This window comes from Artemia sp. Qi Xiang Cuo, chromosome 20 (genome assembly GCF_049724085.1).
Source record: "Artemia sp. Qi Xiang Cuo chromosome 20, ASM4972408v1, whole genome shotgun sequence".
NCBI lineage: Eukaryota > Metazoa > Arthropoda > Branchiopoda > Anostraca > Artemiidae > Artemia > Artemia sp. Qi Xiang Cuo.
The window spans coordinates 42358599-42379357 of NC_142813.1; the positions used below are offsets into that span (position 1 = coordinate 42358599).

General features: G+C 33.6%; 1 protein-coding gene across 1 annotated transcript in view; it reads right to left on the bottom strand.

Annotated features, from left to right (window-relative positions):
• LOC148940229 (diuretic hormone receptor-like) overlaps positions 1–20759 on the bottom strand; it is a 319450-nt gene that overhangs the window by 78856 nt on the left and 219835 nt on the right. The window lies entirely within an intron of this gene.

The following is a 20759-nucleotide window of genomic DNA, read 5'->3' on the forward strand; positions in this document are numbered from 1 at the left end:
AATTGTCCAACCTGCTGGAGTACTTCAAGGTTTACAACTGCTCTTTCAATTATGATTGGAAATTTGGGTAGGCTTGGTGTGGCAGCAGCTAGCATGCCCATCCCATGGAAAGTACCTTTTCCGTCGATAGTGCAAATGTTCTGGTCGACATTGTCGCCAATGAACTGGATGAACGTTTTAGAAGTCATCCCTGGAAATTCTGTACCATGAGTTACTGCGGCAGAACGCTTGAATCGAAGCACTTCGAGTAAGAAGTAGAAAAACCTAGCCTATTTATCTGGTAGATGAGAAAACGTGAACCAGATTAGTGGTGTAGCTGGACTCCAAGGTATACTTGTAAAGGAGCGAGCAAAATCGGGGACGACAAGCCTCCATTATTGCTTGACCGATTGAACCTACCAGTAGGTAGTGAATCTCCAGCAAACAGGAAAAGAGAAGCAAAACCATATTAGAGGGTTTTAAAACCGAGTTGATAGACCTTTGTCTCCTCTCCAAATTCTAAAGAGCCGTCTACCTATCTTTTCCTTTTAGAGGATATCTTGATTTCCCCCTCTTTTTCCCTCGTAACAGGTTAAACAGGGGGAAAGGCTAATGACAGAGCAATCAAAGTAAAGTGTTCATTCTTCTCGCACTGGGAAACCCCAGAAAACAAGTCTTATAGACTCCTGTACAGGATCTTTATTTACCACCTCTTTTCCCCCAGTAAGTGGGGAAACGGGGGAACGACTTATTATACAGCAATAAAAAACGGTTATTCTACACAGCAATAAAAAACGCATATTCGATCTTCTTGGACCCAAGACCATCAGGAATGCCAATCTCAGCATCAAAAACTACCGGTCATAGATTTTCAAATTTTCCCCTTTCCCCCCGTTTTTCACTCTGTTCTGCCGAAGGGATTTTTGGGGACTTTTGGTATACTATATAGAATTTTTTTTTCTCTACAAAATGGTGTAAAAATCATTTATATTGCAACTTTTTCCCAGATCATAGATTTTTTCCGTAGATTTACTGGACTAAACCAAAACAAACCAAGATTAAAAGTGTTAATTGTCCTTTCTTATTCTCATTGAACTACTTCAATCATGGTGCATTATAGCAGAGACCATATATTCCATTTTATTTTTATTATTTATTAATATTTTAATTTATGTATTTGCATTCATTCTTTAACTTATTTATTTTTGTCGTTTTATCATTTTACCTTTTATTTGGAGGGCTATACATCCCCCAAAAAGAATCCGATTTTCTTACATCTAAGGTAACACCATGCCAAATATTAATAGGAAAACATTTCTTTTTTTTATATAAATGGGTAATCTCTGTGAGTATCCATCAAACTCCATCACTAAAGTTTCCCCTAGATAAATGACCCATATCCCTTTACCAAGCAATAATTTTCCTTACAAGGGATGGCAAAATAGTACATTGCCAGAGATAAAAGTATACCACGACAGATAATGATAGATCCTTCTCCTATTCTCGTGAACGTTGACCTGACATCACCTAGTATGTAATAAGCAACGTGATTGATGACCTTGAGCTGATGGACGAGTAAAATCTATCACCTTCTCTGGATGTAATTCCTCTTTTTATTAATGGTATTGATTGACTAAATGTGATATGCAAGATATTTCCCAAATCTAATTTTTGATCAGTAGGGTCTTTTGATATTCAAAATCTTCCCATTAGATGCTATGATTGATGGAATTTTGCATTAATTCTGATCGGTTAAATCGATATAATTTTCTGATAAACTAGGGGTGTAGGAGTTGCCCATTTAACAGTAATTTCTTTAAAAGCTTGTGTCTTAAATGTTTACTCTTTTTTTAATTAGGTTGATGGGTATTTTCGATTCTTGGGTATTCTTATTGACGAAAACCTGTCTTTCAAACGTCACATCGATCTGATTAAAAAGAAGATACGCGAGAGTCTTTGTTGTTTTAAGGAAGCTTAAGCATACCCTTCCTTTTTTAATTTGAAATTCCTCTTTCACTGCTTGGTCAAGTCCCATGATTCTTACTGTCAAATAATTTGGATATAAACTTTCTCTCTTTTCATACAACCCCTTGCTGAAGTTTCTAATAAGGCTTGAAACCTCATTCAGGAAACTAACAGTTCAAGAGCTATAATTTTACTTGATCAAGGAGGCACACTTTTGCCTCTTTAAAGAGGCGACCCACAACAATGTTAAACCATTTCCGGTCATAGCGGTCGCAGAGAGATGGCGGTGATCGCATTTTGTAGCCTAAGCTCAAACTAAGAAACATGCAAAATTTCCCCGCCCCCCCCCCCGGCTTTATCTTCATGGGGGAAAGTGGGCCGGAAGTTTTGACCCTCCCACATCTGCCCCCCTTTAACGTTGTCTGATCGGGCTGAAATTTAAAATATAATATTGGAAAGGGCCCGGGAGCGTATCCTCAGAATTTCAGCTCAATCCGATCACTTCTTCTTTGTTTTCCAAAAACCAAATATAGCCACGTAATGTTCTTCATTTTTTTTTAGCCACGCCTACAGGCCACAGTTGGCAACGGATCAGGGTGAATGAGAACTCAATCGAACTGGAATTCGACCTGTTAGGGCCTTTTGATAATTTCAGACCGAAAACATTATCCCCTGAATTTACATTTACGAAAAACCTCGTTTTCCTATAAGAGCCCATTTTAATTTTTGAAATTCCTAAAAGCATAGTATTTCATTCTTAAATTAGATCAAAATAGTCCTCTTAACCTGGAAAGACCGACTGCAAGCTTCCAAAAATTCCAACTCTTTCCCAGAAGTTTTTTTTTGTCGAAAAACGAAAATCATACTTTAACGGTTTTTTCTGTCGCTCAGCCAATAAAAATAACTAAACAAGTCTCTGATAGTGCCGTGGTCAGTATTCCGGTCTTTCAAGCGGAAGACCCGGGTTCGATTCCCTGTCAGAATAAATTTTTATATATTTAATTTAAAGTAGTATCTCTTAAATTTAAAGTTTAAAAAAGAAACTCAGTTTCTATTTTAAATCCAATCTATTAAATCCTTCGGCTCAACAGGCGTCTCCAGAAGAATATCAAAGTCGGCCTTCTGCTTACAAGTAAGTCTTCACTGCTTTGATAACATACCGTATACCCGCATGCTCGAAGAAAAGTTGAAAAAAAATAATCTTACTGTGCATTTGATTTGAGTATTCAGGAATTAAAAGCCTTAAAACAAGAATATACAAAAGGGGGGGGTTGGGGGGGCGGCAGCCCCCTAACTTTAAGTCCTGATACGATCTGCTAACAGTTAGTCAAGCAATAGTAAGTAATAAACTGTAAAAAAACGTGCAGAAATTATTTGAAAAAACTATGTTTTCTAAAGAGCTAAAGAGGCTGAATCACTCGTTCGAACTTTAAAACGTACAGGGATTAGGAGGTAAAGTTGGGGCTGCCGCCCCCCAAAACCCCCGATTCCATATATGAAAGGGACTGTGCCCTCCTCAACGCCTCGCTCTTTACGCTAAAGTTTTTATTGTTAAAAAACAGAGTTGTGAAAAAGTCAAACTTTAGCGTAAAGAGCGAGGCGTGAACCACGTTGAGTGTAAACCACAGACATCTGAAAAAAAAATTAGGAAAAACGGGGAGTTCGAATTTGGTGAAATACAGCTCCATATACAGTAATGTATATATATTTTTTTTAATTTAGGGGGCAATAAATAAAAAAAGAAACATGAGTGAAAAATCAGCAAAAAATAAGCAAAAAATAAGCTAAAAATATAAGCTAAAATAGTCTAACCAAAAAGCTAAATGAATGGAGTTTTCCCTTGGAGATATACTTGTCTTTGAGAATCTACAAATTGTTTATGTTTGAATTTTTAAGGCGGAAAGAATTGTCAATTTTAATCATGTAGTTTCGCCTATTTAGTTTCTCGGTTTATTGTGACAACACCGACGAAAGTGGGATGCTGTCAAAAGAATTCATAGTTTTGAAAGAACTAAAATAAGATTTGTAGACAACTACTCTTTTTAGAAATGAATAGGCGTAAAACAGATTTAAGGATTTTTTTGGTTTTGTTGTCCTTTGTACTTCAAGATAAATAAGAACTTTTGCACCATATTTATGAGAAAAAAAGTACTTTACAGTCGAGGTATACAGATATCTTATTAGCAAATGTCATAGCTCCCTTACCCTAATACTTTTAGGATCATTTACCCCTAGTAATATCTTATTAAGCCTATTACACCATTTTTAATTGGAATTTTCATAGTGACATGCGTAGAAAAACTCCGCTCGCTCCAAATGGAGGTGCAGCGCCTTACAAAGCGATCCTTTAAGCCCTCAACGCTGGATATCTCCTGCTGGTGGTAATCCGACGTGCTGTGTTACCAATTACCGATTAATAAACGTCTTAGTAATTTATAAAATAATAAAAAAATCAACTAAAAGTAAGGATTTGCATTATAACCCAAAACAAACAGAACATACATTGTATATGGGGGGAGCTACCCCTTCCTCAACCCCTGCTCTTGAAGATTAAATCTTAAAATTCATTGACCAGTCTTTCTTCTAGAATTGTGACAAAAAGTCAAATTTTAGTTTAAAGAGTGAGGGTTGAAGAAGGAGTAGTCCCCTCATATACACAATTAAATTTTAAAAAAAACAAGTTTTTTTTAACTGAAAGTAAGGAGCGACATTACAACTTAAAACGAGCAGAAATTATTCCGTATATGGAAGAGGCTGTCCCCTCCTCAACGCCTTACTCTTTACGCTAAATTTTGAATCTTTCTCATAACTCTATTTGTTAAAATAAGAAAAACTTTAGCGTAAAGAGCAAGGCGTTGAGGAGGGGACAGCCCCTTCCATATACGGAATAATTTCTGCTCGTTTTAAGTTTTAATGTCATTCCTTACTTTCAGTTAAAACAAATTTGTTTTTTTATTTAATTTCTGAACTGGTAGAAAATGTGATATAGATTGAAGACGATCGTGCAACGTTGAATTATTGCTTATTCTTAATGTGCGAACTTGACACAAAAATTAAATTTTAGGTGAATCTACAGAGTTTAAACTTTGTTCATTTTAAGCCTTTTTTTTCACATTTTTTATTATTTTTGCGGATCGAGTTCAGAAGGACATTTGAGGTGAAGTTTTATTTTTAAGATGGGTTTAAAAAAAAATATAGTTATTAATTGAAATGAGAGCAGTTACTTTGCCACCGGATCAAAGAAGAATCTTCGCATATATTTTAATGTTACATTTAGTTAGATTACGCTCTTTTGAAGGGGCACAACGAAATGTTGGATAAATCTAGTAATTGAATTTAGTGATTGGATGAGTTTGGGCTTACAAATAATATCTGAAAGACCTTATTGTTCCCCTCATGAAAATTTAGGGTAATGAGAGATTACGCTCTTTTGGGTGGCAAAACGAAAAGTTGGACAAATTTATGAAATGAATTTAATGATTTGATGGGTTTAGGCTCATATATAACGCCTAAAAGGCCTTATTTTTCTCCTCGTGTAAATTCTGGGTAACGAAAAATTACGCTCTTTTGGGGGGGACAACGAAATGTTGGACAAATTTAGTAACTGTGTTTAGTTATTTGATGAGTTTGGGCTTATAAATAATGCCCGAACGGCCTTATTTTTCCCTTCTTGTAAATTTGGGGTAATAAGAGATTACTCTCTCTTTTGGGAGGGGGGGGGGAACAAAATGTCGGACAAATTTAGCAACTGAATTTAGCGCTTCGTCGATGATTTTAGTTTAATATAAACTTTCAAGTACCACGTCATAGTAAGATTCGGGGGTTGAGTTTGGGTGGGATCCTCCCATACAAATAAGATAGTTTGGTTGCGGGGGCAACACTCTGTTTTATGTCATTCTTTTTGTTTAATAGAAATAGGATACAAATAGGATAATTTGGTTGTGGGTTATTACTGATTTTTGTCATGTTTTTTTCGCTATGTCGATGATTTTAGTTTATTATAAACTTTCAAGTACCACTTCATAGTAAGATTCGGGGATTGAGCTCGGGTGGGATCCTCCCATACAAATAAGATAGTTTGGTTGCGGGGGCAACACTCTGATTTTTGTCATTCTTTTTGTTTATTTTGTTTTTTGCTTTGTCTATGATTTTGGCTTAACATAAGCTTTAAATTATCATTTTATAGTAAGATTCGAGAGTCGCGCTGGGATGAAATCCTCCAAAAAGAATAGGATAAATTGATTGCGGGGCAACACTTTGATTGTTTTTTATTGTTTTTTTTTCCTGTGTCGATTTTTTTAGTTTAATATGAACTTTGAAGTACCACTTCATAGTAAGATTCGGTGGTTGAGTTGGGCTATGATCCTCCCACACCAATAGGATAATTTGGTTGCGGGGGCGACAACTTCCTTTTTGTCATGTTTTGTTTTGCTTTGTTGATGATTTTAGTTTAATATAAACTTCCAAGTACCACTTCATAGTGTGATTCGGGGGCTGACTTGGGCTGGAATCCTCCCACACAAATAGGATAATTTTATTGCGGGGGCAGCACATTGATTTGTTTAATGTTTTTTTCGTTTTGTCGATGATTATAGTTTATTATAAACTTTCAAGTACCTATTCATAGTAAGATTCGGGGGGTTGAGTTTGAGTAAGATCCACCCACACCGAATTATTGCTTACAGTTAAAGTACCAAGGGCAGTGAAAATATAATCTGTTGTTCAAATAGGGTAGTGTGATGTTTGAATTGAGTATGCTAATGAACTGTTGAATAGGCTTTTTAGATATCCATGGACAAGTACCATCACTTTAGTGGTTACTGTTAAAACACCGAGGACAGTGAAAATGAAATCGTTTGTTTGAATGGGTTGTTTGAATTTAATGTGCTACTGGGTTGTTGAACGGGCTTTTTAGGTATCCATAAAAAAGTTCCATCGCCTTGCTGGTTACTGTTAAGTCACCGAGTACAGTGTAAATAAGGCCACCAGAGGGAAACAAAGGTAAGTTTTATCGAAAAATGTCTGATAGTGTTTAAGCTATAGTATAATGGATTAAAATAAAACACGAAATACTATTACTACTACTAACAACCCACTTCATTTTATCAAGAAAATATCTGAAAATGTTTATGGTATAGTACAAATGGTTTACAAAAGCATGAAAATAGAACTACTACTGACAACTCGCTGTAACATATAGCGACCTGAGGTCAATACAGATACGTTTTATCAAGAAAATATCTAAGAATGTCTGAGGTATAGTATGAATGCCTTGCAATAAAAACAAGGTGAAAATACAACTACTGCTAACAACTCACTGCACTACCAAGCCACCTTAGGGAAACAAAGGTATGTTTTATCAAGAAAATATATGAAAATGTTTAAGCTATAAAATGAAAGGTTTACAAAAAAAACCCGAAGATACTATTACTACTGCTAACAACCAAATAGTTTTATCAAGAAAATATCTCAAAATTTTAAGGTATAGCACAAATGGTATACAAAAACATGAAATAGAACTACTACTGACAATTCGCTGTAACATAAAGCCACCTAAGGTCAATACAGATATGTTTTACCAAGAAAAATATCTGAAAATGTTTAAGGTATAGTACAAATGACTTACAAAAAAACACAAAAATGGAACTACTACTAACAACTCGCTGTAACATAAAGCCAGGGAAAAATTCAGAAGTAGTAGCACTATTTTTTTTCTTTTCTGACTTGGAATTTCTTGGACTTGGAAAATTATTGTTTATTAATTCGGAAGTATCAATGGTACTCTATGGCTGTTCATAGACACTAAGCGCATGTCCCAGTGGTACTCTATGGTAGGTTATCGACACTTCCTAGTTTATTGCTTGTATTAATTCAGTAATTTGCTCACATTGGAAGGATAAACACCTGCATCATATTTAAAAAGTGATAATGAATTATTCGAGGAAACTATGCACGCATGATACAATCATCGTTGCATTGAATGCTCATAAGGAGAAGTATTTGAACTATGAAACAAGTACAAGTGGTAACGCTATTGGAAATGTATGCACGCGTTGTCATGACAGCGAGAGTTTAGATTTCTTTGGAGTACCCAAAGCATTCTACAATCGCGATGATGGATATACGAGAGTGAGATAGCCGGATATGATACTGCTTAAAGAGAATGCCAACATATAAATAATAGTTGACGATAAGGGGCAACTTCTAGCTTATGGTTCTGGTTATACGTTACCTATTGATAGATCCTATCGTCATCTTTCTGGTATTGGTACTCAACGGAAGGTAAAATGATGACAGGCATACTCTTCTAACAACATTATAAACCATATCATGTCTACGTGCCAGAATTTTTATCTGTGTAAAAATAATGTGATAATAGACAGTGATATCATATGAAAAATAAAAAGGGCATTGGCACAAAATATTACTAATTAATATAAAAATGAATTGACTAAAAATAAAACGCATGTGAAGACTGATGCTACTACTGATCATATAGTCAATGAACCCAATAATATCAAAGATGTAAAACATATTGAACCTGTAGATGACACCTCTGTAAAAATTGTGTATGACTCAAAATGGATTAACGATTATTCTACTGGTTATGAACTAAGAGAAGAGAGTAACTTTAGTTGCAAGAGAGAACATGATGAATTAATAAATCCAACAGATTCAAAATGCCCAAAGTTGGTCAATGATATCAATAATGTATAATAATGTATGTAATATATTTTCATTTTAATATTCTAAATCTCAGTATTTCAATTAATACAACTAATGCATTACTTTGTTATATTTCCTTTCTTTTAGGGTACGCTAGCAAGTCAACCGTTTAGAAAATTTATTAAAAAGTCAGAGATGTAAGAAAAGGATTTTTATAGATAAAGATAATGCTAACAGGCTAATATGGGGATATATTAGAAACTGATATAGGTTAACAGAACCTATACCAAAGTCTGTGCATACCCCAATACTAAGCAATACTTTTCAAAAGACATTATTATATCGTTTCTCTCATATGGGATGTCACATCATCACTTAGAATGGACATTACTTTGATTTATTTTGACTTTATACATATCCCCAATACTAAGCAATATTTTTAAAACGAACTTATTCTATCATATCTCTCACATATTTTCAAATTTATGCACATACGTCATTTGTACTCTATGCTTGCACAGAGACACTACGCGACTGTCACAGTGGTACTCAATGGCTAGTTGTCAACACTACCTAGTTTATTTTAGGGATTAAATCAGTAATTTTCCACATTAGAAGGATAATCAACTGCATCTTTGAAGACTTCAAATATGAGAAATACCTGTATTCAGTGCATGATCCGGAAGATGAAGTCAGATATTTCGCTCAATGGGTACCTGAAAAGATACCTGACATGGAAAAATACATCAGATATCCAAAGATCTAAACTCCAGCTCCCTCTATCAAATGGATAAAGCTTTTTTGAAATATGTAAATATAAATATTTTTACAAATATTTTATGTTTGTTGAATATATTTTTTAACCAATAAACATGTTCTAGCTTACTTTCTATTTTCATATACGACATATACATCATGTTTAGCTGTAGGATATCGTTTGAAACATGAAGGAACTTTTTTTTTCTGCAGGTCCGCAGTGAGCGCGCAGCGCTGCGCTATGTGAGCTTAAATAAACATAACTTTTTTGCATGTCTCTCTCACTATACCCATGTACCTGAGCGAGTTTGCTGCTATCTATAATCATAGGTGTAAAGTGACATGCATAACTGTAAGTGTAAAGATGGTAGCAGTTGAGGTAGTGAAAGGGTAGCACTTCTCACTATGCCCCTTGTATTTGAGAAGTTTATTTCAATTTTCAGAAAAAAAATGTTCCTTTATGTTTCAAACGGTATCCTAGAGCTAAACATGAATTATAAGTCGTAGATGAAAATGGAAAGTAAGGTAAAACATTTTTATTGCTTAAGAAATATATTCAACAAACATAAATATTTTGAAAAATATACATATTTAAATATTAAATTTTTTTTTAATTCATTTAGAAAAAGGAGCAGGAGTTTAGATCTTTAAATATATGATGCATTTTTCCGTGTCAGGTATCTTTTCAGGTACCCATTGAGCGAAATATCTAACTTCATCTTTCAGATCATGAACTGAATGCAGGTATTTCTCACATTTGAAGTCTTCTAAGTTGAATAATGGTATGTCTTTATCACATTTTCCTAGTAAGAGTTTATCAGTCGGCACTTTTGTTTTAACAAAAATAGCTGGCAAACTGAAAAAATTACATATTTCCTTAATTTCCTCTTGTACATGTTTTATTTCATAACCATTTTCATTACGTGGTCCTATGGTTTTACCGTAAAAACTGTTTCGATTTATAAAATTTTACGTTAGACACCATCTTTTTTTATCGTAACTAAACATATTATATTTGATATTCCATTTATAGCTATAAACTTCACGGTATTGTTCATCTAGTAACAAAAAAGCCGCTTCGAAAATAACCACAGTTGAGGAATATTTCGGTCCAATATATTCTGAGTCAATCAAACCAAAATTTATTATAGCTGAATAAGGGCTTAAGTTGAATAAATATATCACGTTTCTGCCGCTCTAACAAACATAACACACCCTTAGAATAATTCATTTTCATTTAAAAAAATAAGATGCAGGTGTTTATCCCTCCATTGTGTGAAAATTGCGGTTTATTCCATACAATAAACTGGGTAGTGTCGATAAGATTCCATAGAGTACCATTGGGACATCCGCGTAGCGTCTGTGTGCAAGCATAGAGTACAGATGATATATGTGCATAAATTTAAAAATGTGTGATGGAAATGATAAAATAATATCATTTAAAAAGTATTGCTTGGTGTTTGGGACATGTATAAAGTCAAAATTAATAAAATAATGTCCATTCTAAGTTATAAAGTGACATCCCATATGAGAGAAACGATAGAGTAATGTCTTCTGAAGAGTATTGATTAGTATTGGGGTATGCACAGGCTTTGGTATAAGTTCTGTTAACCTATCTCAGTTTCAAATATATCCCAATATGAGCCTGCTAGCAGTATCTTTATCTCTGAAAATTCCTTTTCTTACATCTCTGACTTTTTAATAAACATTCTAAACGGTTGACTTGCTAGAGCACCCTAAAAGAAAGGAAATATAACAAAGTAATGCATAAATTGTTTGCATTGAAATAACGACATGTAGAATATTAAAATGAAAATATATTACATGCATTTTATACATTATTAGTATCATTGACCATCTTTGTACATTTTGAAACTGTTCCATAGAATAATTCATAATATTCTCTCTTGATACTAAAGTTACTCTCTTCTCTTAGTTCATAACCGGTAGAATAATCATTAATCCATTTTCAATCATACACAATTTTTACAGAGGTGTCTTCTACAAGTTCAATATGTGTTGCATCTTCGATATTATTGGGTTCATTGACTATATGATCAATAGTAGCAACAATGTTCGAATGCGCTTTATGTTCCGTTAATTCATTTTTATATTCATTAGTAATATTGTCTGCCAATTCCCTTTTTATTTTGCCTGTGATATCATTGTCTCTTGTCAAATTATTTTTAAACAGATAACAATTTTGGCACGTGGACATGATATGGCTTATAATGTTGCTAGAAGAGTATGCCTGTCTTCTTTTTAGTTTCCGTTGAATACTAATACCAGAAAGATGACGATAGGATCTATCAATAGGCACGTATTACCAGAACCATAAGCAAGAAGTTGCCCCTCATCGTCAACTATTATTTTTATGTTGGAATTCTCTTTGAGCAGTATTATCTCCGGATATCTCACTCTCGCATATCCACCATCACCATTTTAGAATGCTTTGGGTTCTCCAAAGAAACCTAAACTCTCGCTTTCATGACAATGCATGCATACATTTTCAATAGTGTTACCACTTGTACTTTTTTCATAGTTCAAATACTTCTCCTTGTCAGCATTCAACGCAACGATAATTCTATCATGCGTACAAACTTTCTTCGAATAATTCATTATCACTTTTGAATATTATGCAGGTGTTAATCGTTCCAATGTATGAAAAATACTGATTTAATACATGCATTAAACTAGGTAGTTTCGATAACGTACCATAGAGTACCACTGGAACAGGTGCGTAGTGTCTCTGAGCAGCCATAGAGTACCATTGATACATCCGCATTAATAAAAAATAATTTTCCAAGGCCAAAAAATTGAAAGTCAGAAAAAGAAAAAAAAGAATAGCGCTACTGCTTCTGAATTTTCCCCTGGCTTAATGTTAGAGCGAGTTGTTAGTAGTAGTTCTATTTTCATGTTTTTTTGTAAGTCATTTGTACTATGCCTTAAATATTTTCAGATATTTTCTTGATAAAACGTACCTTTGTTTCCCTCATGTGGCCTGGTAGTGCAGTAAGTTGTTAGTACTAGTTGTATTTTTACCCTTTTTTTGCACGGCAATCATACTATACCTTAAACATTTTTAGATATTTTTCTTGGTAAAACGTATCTGTATTGATATCAGGTGGCTTTATGTTACAGCGAGTTGTCAGTAGCGATATGTACTATACCATAAACATTTTCATATATTTTCTTGATGAAACGATTGGGTTGTTAGTAGTAGTAATAGTATTTTCGGGTTTTATTGTAAACCCTTCATTCTATGCTTAAACATTTTCAGATATTTTCTTGATAAAAAGTACCTTTGTTTCCCTCCGGTGGCTTGGTAGTGCAGGGAGTTGTTAGTAGTAGTTGCATTTTCACCTTTTTTTGCAAGGCATTCATGCTATAACTTAGACATTTTTAGATATTTTCTTGATAAAATGTGTCTGTATTGACCTCAGGTCACTTTATGTTACAGCGAGTTGTCAACAGTAGTTCTATTTTCATGTTTATGTAAACAATTTAAACTATACCTTAAATATTTTCAGATATTTTCTTGATAAAACGAGTGGGTTGTTAGTAGTAGTAGTAAAAGTATTTTGTGTTTTATTGTAAACCATTCATTCTATAGCTTAAACACTTTCAGATATTTTCTTGATAAAACGTACCTTTGTTTCCCTCAGGTGGCCTTATTTACACTGTACTCGGTGATCTAACAGTAACCAACAGGGCGATGGAACTTTTTCATGGATACCTAAAAACTCTATTCAGCATCCTATTAGCACATTAAATTCAAACAACCCATTCAAACAAGAGATTTAATTTTCACAGTCCTCTGTACTTTAACAGTAACCAATAAGGTGATGGTACTTTTCCATGGAAATTTTAAAAGCATATTCAACAACTTATTAGCATATTCAATGCAAACATCACACTAACCCATTTGAACAACATATTTTATTTTCACTGTCCTCGGTACTTTAAAAGTAACCAATAAGTCTGTGTGGGAGGATCTTACCCCAACTCAACCCCCCAAATATTACTATGAAGTGGTACTTGAAAAATTATAATAAAATATAATCATCTACAAAACGAAAAAAACATGACAAAAATCAATTTGTTGCCCCCGCAAAGAAATTATCCTATTTGTGTGGGACGATCCAAGCCCAAGTCAACCCCCCAATCTACCTATGAAGTGGTACTTGAAAGTTTATATTAAACTAAAATCATCGACAAAGCAAAAAAAAGATGACAAAAATCAAGGTGTCACCCCCGCAACCAAATTATCCTCTTTGTGTGGGAGGATCTCAGCCCAACTCAACTCCCGAATCCTACTATTAAGTGGTACTTGAACGCTTATAATAAACTAAAATCATCGACATAGCGAAAAAACATGGCTAAAATCAGTGTTGCTCCGTGACCAAATTATCCTATTCGTGGTGGAGGATCCAAGCCCAACTCAATCCCCGAATCTTACTATAAAATGCCACTTGAAAGCTTATATTATTCTAAAGTCATTGACGAAGCGCTAAATTCAGTTACTAAATTTGTCCGAGATTTTGTTGTCCCCCCCCCCTTCCAAAAAGAGCTTAATCTCTCATTACCCTAAATTTACACGAAGGGAAAAATAAGGCCTTTCGGGCATTATTTATAAGCCTAAACTCATCAAGTCACTAAATACAGTTACTAAATTTGTCCAACATTTCGTTTTCCTCCCCAAAAGAGCGTAATCTGTCATTACCCTAAATTTATATGAGGGGAAAAATAAGGCCTTTTAGACGTTATTTATAAGCCCAAATCTATCAAATCACTAAATTCAGTTACTAAATTTGTCCAACATTTTGTTTTGCCCCCCAAAAGAGCGTAATTTCTCATTACCCTAAATTTTCATGAGGGGATTAATAAGGCCTTTCAGGCATTATTTCGTTGTGCAAATCATCATTTCTCATCAAATCATTAAATCCAGTTACTAAAATCGTCCAACATATTGTTGTGCCCTCGAAAAGAGCGTAATTTCTCGTTACCCAAAATTAACATAAGGAGAAAAATAAGGCCTTTTAGACGTTATTTATAAGCCAAAACTCATCCTATCATAAAATTCAGTTACTAAATTTGTACATTATTTCGCTGTGCCCCCCAAAAGAGCGTAATCTCTCATTACCCTAAATTTTCATGAGGGGAACAATAAGGCCTTTCAGGCATTATTTCTAAGCCCAAACTCATCAAATCACTAAGTTCAGTTACTAAATTTGTCCAACATTTCGTTGTGCCCCCTCAAAAGAGCGTAATCTCAATAAATATAACATTAAAATACATGTGAAGATTCTTCTTTGATCCAGTGGTAAAAGTAACTGCTCTCATTTCAATTATTAACTTTTTTTTTCAAACCCATCTTAAAAATAAAACTTCACCTCAAATGTCCTTCTGAACTCGATCGGCAAAAATAATAAAAGATATGACGATAAAAGGCTTGAAATGAACAAAGTTTTAACTCCATACATTCACCTGAAGTTTAATTTTTGTGTCAAGTTCGCACATTAAGAATAAGCAATAATTCAACGTTGCACGATCGTCTTCAATCTATATCACATTTTCTACCCGTTTAAATTAGTTGGTAAAAATGTGTTTGGAAATAGAGGTTTCGACGAGCATAATTTTTTAAATGGTGATAACTTTCTTTTTAATATTGATTTTATTGCTGGATTTTTGCTTGAACAGTTGAAGTGGAAGTGCCTAAGGTTAGTAAATAAAGAGGTCATAATCGGGAAACATTTAGACCATGGGGAACTTTTAAAAAGATATCATTCTAAATTGTCATATTTGATAATGTTAAGCAAGAAAGTGTCAGAATTGAATGTTCAATTTGTTCGCTTGTCTAACTCTCAAAAATGAGGTCTGAAAGATGTTCTAATAAATTTTTTCTTACACATTTATAACTCTTAATGGAACCTTTATATTGAAAATTGGAACTTGTGTATTATATCGACCGAAACCTAGAAATTCTAACATTTTCTTGTCCAAATAATCCCTAAAATGTCTCAATATGTTGTCCCAAATAATCTCTCTCAAATTACTCAATCTGTTTCGCCCAAATAATCCCCTAAAATGTCATTTAATCACTGACGGTTCCTATGTTTGGCAACTGTGCTTCAAAAGAACTGATATATTACTCATGAAGCGCAATCAACTTATACAGTTTGAATCATAACAAAAACAGATATGGCGTCGGTTGTTTCATGGAGGTCAAGTGATGTCACTCCTGTTTGTATTCTAGCCCTCTAGCCTGTTAGTAATAGAAATAGGATCGTGATCTTCTCCCTGTCAGACTAGCACCCTTCCCCCTACTACTGACAGAGTCTATTTTTAGCGTAAAGAGCGAGGTGTTGAGGATGGGACAGTCCCTGTCATATACGGCATAATTTCTGTTCGTTCCAAGTTTTGATGTCACTCCTTACTTTCAGTTGAAAAAACTTGTTTTTTTATTTAATATATTTCAAAGATGAACTTTGGACAGGTTTAGTAGTGGCCTAGGAAAAAATAGAAAATCAAACCAAAAAGAAGATTAGAAACCAATAAAAATATTGAAAACCAAGAAACAAAGGAAAGATGGTAATTGTTTCGCTTATTGAAACAATGAAATGGAAACAACGAAACAGAAAAAAAATCGAATATAAAAGAGATAAAGTAAAAAGAAGAACTTACAGTTTACTAAATATATATATTGTGTTTGATATTAAATCAGGCTAAAACCATTGATTTCAACTGCGATATCCATAACTGCTTGGTTCAAGGTGTGTTTAGGGCTAAGTTTTTTTTATGGTGTCACTTTTATGATTTATGGTGGTTATATGGTTTATTTTATTTTAGAGTTTGGTTCGAGTTTTTTGTTGAGTTATTTTCTTTACCTGTTCTTAGAAGTGAGAAGTTGGAAAGGTTGATAAACATGAGGATATTTACAGGTAACAACGCTGAAAATTGAAAAAACTACGGCAAATTTTGAACCAATAATTCCAATAATTCTCCTGGGGAGCAATGTAGAGAACAATACAAACTGGAATTTGACAGTTTTATTAGCAATGGTGTTTCTTTCAAGTAAAAGTACAGTTCTCAGCAAATTAAAAGTCATAAAAGAACGTAAAGCAGTAGCAGAGGATGTAGCACAAGGGTCTTCAATAGGTTAAAAAACTGAATGAATAAAATTACCAAAAACCTAAAAAAGTAGCACAGGAAGTAGCAGAAGGGTTTCCAATAGGTTGGAAAACTGTGTGAATAAAATTACAAAAAACATAAAACAGTAGCAGAGGAAGTAGCAGAATGGGTCTCCAATAAAAAACTGTGTGAATAAAATTACAAAAACTGGAAAATGCTTGAAGCTAGCAATTGAAATTTTCATTGAAAATGATAGTTTTGGGCGTTTCGTGACAAATCCAAAAAAAATTATTTCAAAGATTTATCTTGAACTCTTTTTACAAATTATATGAATCAAGAACATAATTTGCTCTTTACTGAAAAAATATAAATGTTTTTACTTTTATAACTTTAATAAATCCAATAATATTAACATTTTGACTGCTAAATATCAGTATATATATATTAAACTGACAATGCACATTCATTTGTAATTTTTTTCAGTAAAGTGTAAATTATGTTCTGGCCTTGGGATGACATTGAAGTTTTGAGCCCTACTCATGTTAATTTCTGCTTGTTTTGAGTTTGACTCCGTTATTTATTGTAATTTCTGTTCGTTTTAGGTTTCATTTATTTATCGATGCTGATTTGTGGTAGCTTCACGCTTGGTGGATTTATGTTTTTATTTTTCTAATTTTTGGTTTAATGGAGTTCTTTACTTTTCTTTGAAAAACTTATTTTGTGGAAAAGTTTTTTTAATTGATTTATGTCCGTTTTATATTAACATAGTCTTTTCAGGGAAAAAGAAAATAATTCTTTAAATCTTAATAGCTCGAAATTTTATTTATTGAAAGCAGGGATCCCAAAAAGTTCATTTTTTATTGAAAGCAGAGACGGCATCCTATCAAGGTGGTATCCAGAGGGGGGGGTATTGAGCTATCATATTTAAATGATAATACCTCGATTTTTTTTTTTAAAAAGGGGTGCCAATAAGTTAATTATTTTTTTTTATTTAAAGCAGAGACGGTAACCTATCAAGATGATATCCAGAAGGGGGGCATAGGGATTTATTATATTTAAGTGATATTACCTTGATTTTTTTATTGAAAGCAGGTATGCCAAAAAGTTGAAAAGTTGACAAAATTAACAAGATTTTCGTGAGTTATACTTTACACAGCACTTGCATGGTTTTATCGTCCAAAGGGAAAGGGACATATGCGTCCTATCCGTTTTTTTCCTATTGATGAAACGGGTTTACTTTGAAAACATTCATTCATATGTACCAGACAGATTCACACTAAAATGAATTGGTGTGACGAAAGCAATATCGACATCCCCACCTAAAGTTGCGCTCGAGTAACAATGGTGCCCTTGGTCCAGTGCCCAAGTTACACTAAAAGGCCAGGTCATAATAAAAGCTTTCAATTTGGGAGGTTCAAGGAGGAGTCTTTGAGAGTCTTATGACCTCAGGGTACTAAAATGTTGCAACGTTCTTACGTATCTACAGTGGTTTCAAAAATTCGATCACCCCACAAATGATTACCAAAAATATGCACAAATATAACATTTGAAATATTAAAACACTTTCTCCAAAGCTTTGAAGAATAGCAAAAAGTCTAAATACTCCTAACTACACTTGAAAGCTATTTTAAAAAGAAACTCTTTGGAGATTTCCATGGAAATGACCATAGCAGAAGCTTTGAGCCTGGGTGGGGATCAAAGAGGAGTCTAAGTATTTTGACCACAGGTGACCTATTGTTGCGACTTTCTTAAATTTGGTAATTTTTGTGATCATTTGGAAATCAAAGCTTAAACTCAATAACTGATACTAAGCGTCCTAACATTTTGCTTGGATTAAAAGTGACGAACTAGGATGAACATTGAAATAATTTTTCTGGGGTATTTATTTTTATTTTTTGAATTTTTGAATTTTGTTTATGTTTATTCCATAGGTGTCACTACATTGGGGTTTGCAAGATTATGGCATGGCGCGCTCATATTGCCTGGGTAATGAAATTTAAGCGCCAAAACCCATTTAGGCAATGAGTTTTCATCTGGTGAGCCCCTATATGTGGTGATCACCTTAGGAATATAATATATTTGTAGATTTAAGGTGCTATAGCTTGGTTTTGGAACATTGACGTATACTTATTGATGCTGATTTTTGCTCTATTTTGGACCTGATTTTCGGATTGTCGAATTGGATATACTGTTTTGTCCTGGGGAACTGGATGGATGAGTAGGGTCTAGACCTTGTTAAAGTGTTCATTTATTTCAGTTAATAAAGTAAGAAGACAGTTTTTTTTTTTTTTTTTTTTTTTTTTTTTTTTTTTTTTTTTTTTTTTTTTAGCCAAATAATTACCAAAAATAATTAACATTATATATATATATATATATATATATATATATATATATATATATATATATATATATATATATATATATATATATATATATCTTACTTAAAAATAGCAAAACATACACTTCACGTGCCAGAGTAATTAATTTTAACCTTCAGTAAACGTTGTATTAGACTTTCGTTATATTTAGACTATATTAGACCGTGAATAGGCCGCACAATATAGCAAATAATTTCGTTTGAACAACTGCAACCAATATCTCGTATGGCTCCCTAGTAGTAGAATATGGTCTCCAGCTACTTAGGGGACATCCTTATTTGGGCTCTAAGGATTACTTATACTACAGAGATTACACCGTTATTTCGGCTCTAAAGATTGCCTGTATGATTTGGGTCATTTACCTACTTATATAACCATACTAAAAGAGAGATACCTCACTAGCAAACCGGTTTTCCTAGCAACCAGATCTGGTGAATGAAGTACATATATCTGTCAGGATATGATTAACGTATATTCAACCCTAGAATGATAGAATCGACTTGATCAGAGGAATGAGCACTTAAGTGCTTTCAAATTGGACTAATAGAATTTATGATATAGTTTAACCGCTTGTATCATCATATTCAAGGGAATAAGTGCTTATATTAACACTTCTTCGTAGAAGGAACTTATGTTCATCGAATGTCACACCTCCAAGGGTCCCAATGCCCCCCCCCCCCTCCAATAATTTAACCCCCTTCCTTTTTGGGTAATTTTTTTTATTTTTTTAACTTAAATTTTTTTTCCTTACAAAATTTTCAACTTTTTTTTAATGCCATAAAATGACACAAAACACACTTAACACAAAAAATCAATTGTGATATTATCGACACACGGAATGAAGATGATATAGATATAGTAGTCGTGATTGTTCCTGTTAGAAACATAATGTTTGTAGTGACATTTTATTACTTATAATTTATATGAAAGAGTGAAATAGGTGGATTATGTTTTTATCAACGTCTGAGAGAGATGAATCGGATTCTTTTTAGAGTTAGAGACATATGAAGTGGGAAGTTAGTAAGACTCAGTCAAACACTGACACTACTGCCAACTCACATGTGTTATGTTAGAGTCCGAAATAAATGAATTAGGTTTTTACCAAAGTCTGAGAGAGATAAATCAAATTTTTCTAGAGTTAGAGACAAATGAAGTGGGAATTTATCAAGATTCAGTCAACCAAAGACACCACAACCAGCTCACAAGTGATATATTTCAGTCTGAAATAGGTGAATTAGGTTTTTTACCATAGTCTGAAAAAGATGAATCAGATTCTTTTTAGATTTAGAGACATAGGAATTGGAAATTCATTAAGATTCAGTCAAACACATACACTACTACAAGCTCAAAAGTGGTATACTAGAGTCTGAAATAGATGAATTAGATTTTTACCATAATCTGGGAGGGATGAACCGGGATTTTTTTAGAGTTAGAAACATATAAAGCGGGAATTTGTCAAGATTCAGTCAGACACTGACATTACTATCAGCTCACTAGTGAAATACTAGAGTCTGAAATATATGAATTATTTTTTTTCAAAATCTGGGAGAGATGAATCTGATTTTTTTTAGAGTTAGAGAAATCTGAAGTGAAAATTTGTCAAGATTCAGCCAAAGACAGACAATACTATCAGCTCACAATTGGTATACTAGAGTCTGAAAAAGCGGGAATTTGTCAAGATTCAGTCAAACACAGACATTACTATCAGCTCACAAGTGGTATATTAGAATTAGGTTTTTTACTTGAGTCTGAGAGATTAATTTGATTAGTTTTAGAGCTAGAGACACATAAAGTGGGGATTTATCAAGATTCGGTCAAAAACTGACACCACAACCAGCTCACAGGAGTTTGAAATAGGTGAATTAGGTTTTTACCAAAGTATAA